The sequence below is a fragment of the Symphalangus syndactylus genome, chromosome X (genome assembly GCF_028878055.3).
Source record: "Symphalangus syndactylus isolate Jambi chromosome X, NHGRI_mSymSyn1-v2.1_pri, whole genome shotgun sequence".
NCBI classification, from domain to species: domain Eukaryota; kingdom Metazoa; phylum Chordata; class Mammalia; order Primates; family Hylobatidae; genus Symphalangus; species Symphalangus syndactylus.
In genome coordinates, this window is record NC_072447.2 from 117,293,951 (window position 1) to 117,303,018 (window position 9,068).

The 9,068-nt window shown below is 36.7% G+C and overlaps 1 non-coding gene across 1 annotated transcript; it reads left to right on the forward strand.

Annotated features, from left to right (window-relative positions):
* Positions 1–5,426: 5,426 nt before the first annotated feature.
* On the forward strand, positions 5,427–5,487 carry LOC129476568 (U7 small nuclear RNA). The gene has a single exon (XR_008654997.1). It is a non-coding gene; the product is annotated as a U7 small nuclear RNA (small nuclear RNA).
* Positions 5,488–9,068: the final 3,581 nt, after the last annotated feature.

The window sequence follows — 9,068 nt, forward strand, 5'->3', positions numbered from 1 at the left end:
CATACTTCTTGTTAAATAGCCTAATATTTTAAGACAACTTTCCATTTTATAGTAGTTTAAGAGTTACAGCAAAATTGCAAAGATAGTAATGTGTTTCTGTAGACCCCAAACCCAGTTTCCTTTGTTATTATATCTTTTAGTAGCATGGCATATTTCTCATGTTAATACTCCAATACTGATGCATTATTATTAATCTGCCTCCTGGGTTCAAGCAATTCTCCTGCCTCAGTCTCCCAAGCAGCTGGGGCTATAGGTGCATGCCACCATTCCTGGCTAATTTTTGTATTTTTAGTAGAGATGGGGTTTCACCATGTTGGCCATGCTGGTCTTGAACTCCTGACCTCAAATGATCTGCCTGTCTCAGCCTCCCAAAGTGCTGGGATTCTAGGCATGAGCCACCATACTCAGCCAAAAGTATTTTCTTAATAATTGAAATAAAAATTGGATTCTCCGAGGCAGGGGCCCCTCCCTCTGACTCACTGGTTAAGGAAAGGCAGAAATTCAAAGCAGGCCTCATTTATCCAGAGGACTAATCTGTTTGACAGCTTTTCTAAGAAAAAAGGGTATTATGACCCTGTGATTAGGACTCCTTTGTAAATTTGGTCAAGAGTCATAATTTAGAGATTAAGAAGAAGTTCTTATTTTATTTAGATTTCTTTAGTTTATATTTAATACCCTTTCTCTGTTCCAGGATCACATCCAGGGTGTCATTATATTTAGTTGTCATGTTTCCTTAGGTTCCTCTTGGTTGTGATAGTTTCTCAGAGTTCCTTCCTTTTTGAGGACTGACATCTGGTGTTTTGATGAGGACTACCAGTCAGGGATTTTGTAGAACATCTCTCAGTTGCGATGTGTCTGATGTTTATCTCGTGATTAGATGCAAGCTATGGGTCTTTGGTAGGAAGATCACAGAGATAAAATGCCATTCTTATCACATCATATTAATGGTATATATTATTAATACGACTTATAACTCTTGATATTAACCTCAACCTCCTAGCTGTTAGTTTTTATCATGTTTTTCTACTGTAATGTTACTCTCTTTTTCCTTTTTAAAAAAAGGAATAAAAGTTACTATGTATTGCTCACACACAGGAGCAGGGAATTATGGTTCACATCCTTGAGGGTGAAATAGCTACATTAATTATTTGGAATTCTTTTGCACAGGATATTAAACTCTTCTCTTACATTTATTGACCCAAACATTTATTTATATCAGTATGGACTCATGGATATTTACTTTGCACTTTGCATTATAATCTAATATGGCTTTATTTATGTTGTTGCTTGAATTATTTTGGATTTAACCACATTGATCTTTTTCAGTTGGCTCCTGTGTCCATTTGCATATGCTTATCAATGTGTGAGGGCGTGTGTGTGTGTGTGTGTGTGTGTGTGCGTGCCTATGTGTGTGTTTGCGCACTTCTTTACTTTCTAGCACCAAAAGATTCTGCAGGTTCATATTGTACATTTTATATCCCAGCCCTACAATACATCATTTTTCCAAAGGGCCCTGTTTTCTTTTAATGGAGAATGTTACTAGATGCCAATTTCTGTATGCTAGATATACTCACTGCTATTGGGTATCATTGCTTCTAGGCCCTCTTAGTGGACAGATCAAGGATATGTATATTTTTCACATTAATTCATGCATATATGTATACTTATAAAGATTTCTATATGTAATTGCCTGGATCTATATTAAGCTAGGTATGACTGCACAATGATGTCTCCAACTCTAATCCATTACCACATAAATAATTCTAGCCTTCTCCCTTTGCTGATCTGTAACCAACAAAGAGAAATTTGGTTCCTACCATCTGTCATTTATTCACTGATGTTAAATTCCAGTGTACATGAATGTAGTTTCAGAATTGTAAGCCTATTTCCCGATGAGACAACTTTATTAACTAGACTACAGTGCCTTTGGACAATTTCTTGTCTTCAGTTTTATTGACTCCACTCATTTGCAAAGTTACCTAGATTAGCACTCTACCCTGCTCCTTCAGTGAAGTTGTGTCATACATTTGTAATACATTTAGATTATAGTCTCACAGTCTGCATTCCATCCTGGAATTCCCCAGTCTTTTAAATAATTTTTAAAATTTTATACATTACAGTTTAATATTTGTGCGGTAAAGTTCTGAGTTTTCAAAAAGGCATACTATCATTCATCCACTGTTAAAGTTCCATATGTAATAGTTTAAATGCCTACAAAATGCCTGTGATTCACTTATTCAACCCTCCCCACACTGAACCCAGGGCAACCACAGGTTCGTTTACCATCTCTGGAATATAGCTTTTCCCCAAATGTCATATAAATGGAATTATATAGTATGTAACATTTTCACATTGTCTTCTTTTACTTGGCAATGTGCATTTAAGATTCATCCATGTTTCTATATATTGTGTACCTTGATAGATCCTTTCTTTCTATTGCTGAATAGTACTTCATCATCTAGACATACGAAATCATTTACCAATTAACCTACTGAAGGATATCTTGGTTGACTCCCGTTTTTGGAGATTTTTAATATATTTAGTATAAGCATTTGTGTGAAGGTGTTTATGTGAACATACGTTTTCAAATAAGCTGGGTAAATATCTAGGAGCATGATTTGTTGGCTTGTATGGTAAAACTGTTTAGCTTTGTCAGAAATTTCTAGACTGTTATTTAAAGTAGCTGTATCATTCAATTTTGCATTCTTAAGAGCAAATAGTGAGATTTCCTTATTTGGTTTTGTTTTCTTGGGAGTTTTTTTAGTTTAATTTTTTTTTCACATCCTGAAGTACTTTGTATATTAATTTTTTGGAGTGTAGACTTACAGTTTTATTCTGCTTCAACGTTGTTTTTCAGAGTGGTCATCAGTTGATATGAATAAAACGTAATTTTCTGATATCATAAATGTTTTCCAATGAACATTACTTTCCTTCTGTTCATTTTTATGGCATTGGAGTAATTCATAGGAGTCCAAGTTTAATGGTGCCTTTACTGCCAATTTATCAAAGTCCAGGTTTTTTGGTGGTGTTTCATTTTATTGAGTTTGTTTTCTTTATTTTGGATGTAAGGGAAGGGTTACAAATTTTTCACTTTATATTTAACTTTTATTTTGCAGGACTTTAAATTTTCTATTTTTTCTACTTTCTCCCCTCACTATCCAATTCCCATGGACTGCCTCCTCCTTCTTTCAGCCTTTATTCTCCTTCAGAAACTAAAGGCTTGTAAAATTGTCCCTTTAACGTATCTCAAAATAATAAGAGCTATCTATGACAAACCCACAGCCAATATCATACTGAATGGCCAAAAACTGGAAGCATTCCCTTTGAAAACGGGCACAAGACAGGGATGCCCTCTCTCACCACTCCTATTCAACATAGTGCTGGAAGTTCTGGCCAGGGCAATCAGGCAGGAGAAGGAAATAAAGGGTATTAAATTAAGAAAAGAGGAAGTCAAATTGTCCCTGTTTGCAGATGACATGATTGTATATCTAGAAAACCCCACTGTCTCAGCCCAAAATCTCCTTAAGCTGACAGGCAACTTCAGCAATGTCTCAGGATACAAAATCAATGTACAAAAATCAGAAGCATTCTTGTACACCAATCACAGAGAAACAGAGAGCCAAATCATGAGTGAACTCCCATTCACAATTGCAACAAAGAGAATAAAATACCTGGGAATCCAACTTACAAGGGATGTGAAGGACCTCTTCAAGGAGAACTACAAACCACTGCTCAATGAAATAAAAGAGGAGACAAACAAATGGAAGAACATTCCATGCTCATGGATAGGAAGAATCAATATCGTGAAAATGGCCATACTGCTCAAGGTAACTTATAGATTCAATGCCATCCCCATCAAGCTACCAATGACTTTCTTCACAGAATTGGAAAAAACTACTTTAAAGTTCATATGGAACCAAAAAAGAGCCCTCATCGCCAAGTCAATCCTAAGCCAAAAGAACAAAGCTGGAGGCATCACGCTACCTGACTTCAAACTATACTACAAGGCTACAGTAACCAAAACAGCACGGTACTGGTACCAAAACAGAGACATAGATCAATGGAACAGAACAGAGCCCTCAGAAATATTGCTGCATATCTACAACTATCTGATCTTTGACAAACCTGACAAAAACAAGCAATGGGGAAAGGATTCCGTATTTAATAAATGGTGCTGGGAAAACTGGCTAGCCATATGTAGAAAGCTGAAACTGGATCCCTTCCTTACACCTTATACAAAAATTCATTCAAGATAGATTAAAGACTTACATGTTGGACCTAAAACCATAAAAAACCCTAGAAGAAAGCCTAGGCAATACCATTCAGGACATAGGCGTGGGCAAGGACTTCATGTCTAAAACACCAAAAGCAATGGTAACAAAAGCCAGAATTGACAAATGGGATCTCATTAAACTAAAGAGCTTCTGCACGGCAAAAGAAACTACCATCAGAGTGAACAGGCAACCTACACAATGGGAGAAAAGTTTTGCAACCTACTCATCTGACAAAGGGCTAATATCCAGAATCTACAATGAACTCAAACAAATTTACAAGAAAAAAACAAACAACCCCATCAAAAAGTGGGCAAAGGACATGAACAGACACTTCTCAAAAGAAGACATTTATGAAGCCAAAAAACACATGAAGAAATGCTCATCATCACTGGCCATCAGAGAAATGCAAATCAAAACCACAGTGAGATACCATCTCACACCAGTTAGAATGGCCATCATTAAAAAGTCAGGAAACAACAGGTGCTGGAGAGGATGTGGAGAAATAGGAACACTTTTACACTGTTGGTGGGACTGTAAACTAGTTCAACCATTGTGGAAGTCAGTGTGGCGATTCCTCAGGGATCTAGAACTAGAAATACCATTTGACCCAGCCATCCCATTACTGGGTATATACCCAAAGGACTATAAATCATGCTGCTATAAAGACACATGCACACGTATGTTTGTTGCGGCACTATTCACAATAGCAAAGACTTGGAACCAACCCAAATGTCCAACAACGATAGACTGGATTAAGAAAATGTGGCACATATACACCATGGAATACTATGCAGCCATAAAATATGATGAGTTCATGTCCTTTGTGGGGACATGGATGAAACTGGAAAACATCATTCTCAGTAAACTATCGCAAGGACAAAAAACCAAACACCACATGTTCTCACTCATAGGTGGGAATTGAACAATGAGAACTCATGGACACAGGAAGGGGAACATCACACTCCGGGGACTGTTGTGCGTTCGGGGAGGTGGGAGGGACAGCATTAGGAGATACGCCTAATGCTAAATGACGAGTTAATGGGTGCAGCAAACCAACACGGCACATGGATACATATGTAACAAACCTGCACATTGTGCACATGTACCCTAAAACCTAAAGTATAATAATAAAAAAAAAAAGAAATATGGTAACAGTGTTACAGATCTTTCAGAATTTGTTTAGCAGGTTTTCTGGTTTTCATAGGAAAATAAAATAAAAACAATAATTGTAAGAAAAAAATTGTCTCTTTAAATTTCATATAGCCCTATAAATTCTTTCTGGACCTTTAAATCAAGCTTATTTGGAAATTCCTTGTCTGTAGTCCTGAAGCAGGAGATGTTAAAAGAAATAAAAACTTTTTTTACTAGGGTAACTCACCCCAACGTCCACCGATAGACAGCAGAGCTCTGGCAGGGCTTTGATAACACTATCTGCAGAGCTGGTGCCCTCAAGAGATGGACTCCAGAGCCCCCCTCCCTCCCATTTCAGGGTAGGGATGAGAAAACAAGTTTTTCTCCTCTCGCAACTTCCCCCTCCACTTTACCAATCCTCCCTTAGTAAATTCATAATTATTCTGCAAGGTTTTGTACGTTCCTCTTTTTCCTTCTGTGCAGCAAGGTCACAAGATATGCTTAAGTTGTGAAACCTGTCACTATTTGATTAACTGCCTTTGTTCTGCTTCTGTAAGCCTACTTGTCCAGCCTCACAGGTTTTTCGCCCTCAGTTTCATGCCACAACATTCAAACCATCCAATCCCCTTTCAGATGTATGTATAAAAGTCAAGCCCTATCTTTGTTGGGGCTCAGCCTTTGGATGCTAATCTGCTGAGCTGGTGTGCACCTTACGAAATTCCTCCTGTTCTACCCATTGGTCTTTCCAGTCCCTTACTTACTGCAACATTTCATACTCTGATCTGCCTGGACACGTTCCCACTACATTTAGATTTAGGGTTGGGTTAATCTTTTGGGTACACATTGCAAATCACCCTTGTTCCCCGTTGTTAGCCTCAGTCTTCCTCAGTTTTCCTAAGGTTGTAGTTGCTCATCACAAAGCTCTGGAGCAGGGCAGAGGTTAGGGGCATGAAAGTTAGAAATTCTGTGCTCTCAGTTATTTCTTCCAGCATTTGTTGTCTTGAAACAATGCTGAGGTGTGGTTTTTGTGTAAAATGTTTATAGTTTTAAAATTATTTCACATAGTTTGGAAAGGAAATTTTGAGAACTCGGAACTATACATCCTTTTCAGCTATCCAGAAGTTCCAGCTTTCTTTCTTTAATATTTATTACAGAATACTGCATTTTTCAGAGATAATTATAAGATAAAGGGAGTATTTTGGTAGTTGTGAGTACAAGCTTTGGATTCAAACCTGAGTTGTAGTTTTGGCTTTTCAACTTTTCTTGGGCAAATTGTTTAACCTGTTTCAATCTCAGTGTACTTGTCCAAATATGGATATAGTAAAATGTTTTTTATAATGTTATTGTGAAGATTAAATTAGAAAACAATATGAGAAGTACCAAATGCATCAAATCTCAATAGCAAAGCATCAGTGTAACACAACGATTATAGTGGGTTTGCATTTCTTCTATTTTGGGATTGTTTCTGTATTAAAAAATTCACTCACAAGCTCCATTTGGTAAATTCAGTCATCAGTAAAATATACTAGAGTCCAACCTGCATGTTGCATTGTAGACGGAAAACACTATAGACTTGTAGCCCATAAAAACTTGGCATTTAAATTTAATTTTATACACTAAAAAGACAAAATAATAGTAATAATCTTCTATTGCCATAAGAAGTAAAATGTGGCAAGGCGAAATTTTTTTTTGTAGATGCTTAACTGGAAAAATATGAATAGATTATTAAGATAAACTATTTATTATTAATTTTCATTCTATGCCTTTGCAATTAACATTAACAGAAAAATTGATCAAGAGAATATATTAGAACCTCTTATTCGATTAATGTTCTGGGAATTAAATGCTATAATTTTTACAAAGTGCTCATTAACTCATTTCCTGTGCATAGATACATTTATTCCTACATTTTTTTCTCAAGATTATTTGAAATTATCATCATTTTGCTCAACTGCATTTATTTAAATTATTCTTTTACTTATGTAGTAAGGAAATAAGGAAGAAATATTCTAGTTCTACAATTCTGCATTTGATTCACTAGTATTTTATCCATTAAAATATTTGTCATCACAAATCCAATATTTTAATTAATATAGCAGAATTTTCAATTTATCTATTGTTGGTTTCATGAATATTTACTTTGGGCAAAATTGATAATGTAGGTCAGTTAAATTGTTTATAGATAGAAAACTAGATGAAGAAAAAATTTTAAACCAGCTTTTTTTTTTTTGAGGTGGAGTCTTGCTCTGTCACCCAGGCTGGAGTGCAGTGGCACATCTTGGCTCACTGCAACCTCTGCCTCCCAGGTTCACATGATTCTCCTGCCTCAGCCTCCTGAATAGGTGGGATTACAGGCGCCCACGACCATACGACCACGCCCGACTAATTTTTGTACTTTTAGTAGAGGTGGGGTTTTGCCATGTTGGCCAGGCTGGTCTTGAACTCCTGATCTCAGGTGATCCACCTGCCTCGGCCTCCCAAAGTGCTGAGATTACAGATGTGAGCCACTGTGCCTGGCCTAAACCATCTTTCAAACAGTCAACCCTTTTGTTAAATTTCCACATATTTCGATCATTCTAAATAACATTTGAATTGAAATACCTATCTATTATCTATCTATCTATCTATCTATCTATCTATCTATCTATCTATCTGTTCTGTTTCTCTAGAGAGCCCTAATACAGATAGTATATAATGATAAAAGGTCAATTCACAAGGTAGATATAACAATTATGTATCTACACTGAATCCCAGGGCATCCATATATATGAAGCAAGGATTCACAGAATTGTAGGGAGAAATAGACAGTGACACAGTAATGGTAGGATATTTTGATACCTTACTTTCAATAACAGATCAAAAAAACAGACAGGACATCAGTAAGGAAAAGAGGATCTTAACACTATAGACCAGTTGGATCTAACAAACAAAGAACACGCCATCCAACAGCAGCAGAAAACACATTCTTCTCAAGTGCGCACGGAACATTCCCAAGGATAAATCACAAATAAAGTCACAAAACAAATCTTAACAAACTTAACAAGACTAAAATCATACCAAGTATTTATTTCTGAATACATTGGAATGAAACTAAAAATCCATAGTAGTAGAAAAGCTAAAAAATTTACCACTATGTGGAAATAACACTTTTTTTTTTTTTTTTTTTTTTTTTGAGACAGAGACTCGCTCTGTCACCCAGGGTGGAGTGCAGTGGAACAATCTCAGCTCTCTGCAACTTCCGCCTCGCGGGTTCAAGTGATTCTCCTGCCTCAGCCTCTCGAGTAGCTGTAATTACACGCACCTGCAACCATGTCCAGCTAATTTTTGTATTTTTTAGTAGAGACAGAGTTTCACCACGTTGTCCAGGCTGGTCTTGAACTCCTGACTTCAGGTGATACACCTGCCTCGACCTCCCAAAATATTGAGATTACAGGCATGAGCCACCACGCCTGGCCCAATAACACAATCCTGAACAACCAATGGGTTAAACAAGAAATCACAGGGAACTTAGAAAATATCTTGAGACAAATGAAAACAAAAACACATATACAACAACTTACGTAATGCAGCAAAAACAGTACTAACAAGGAAGTTTACAGCAGTTAAAGCCTGCTTTCGGGGAAAAAAAGGGAGCTCTCAAATCAATCTAACCTTACATCTCAA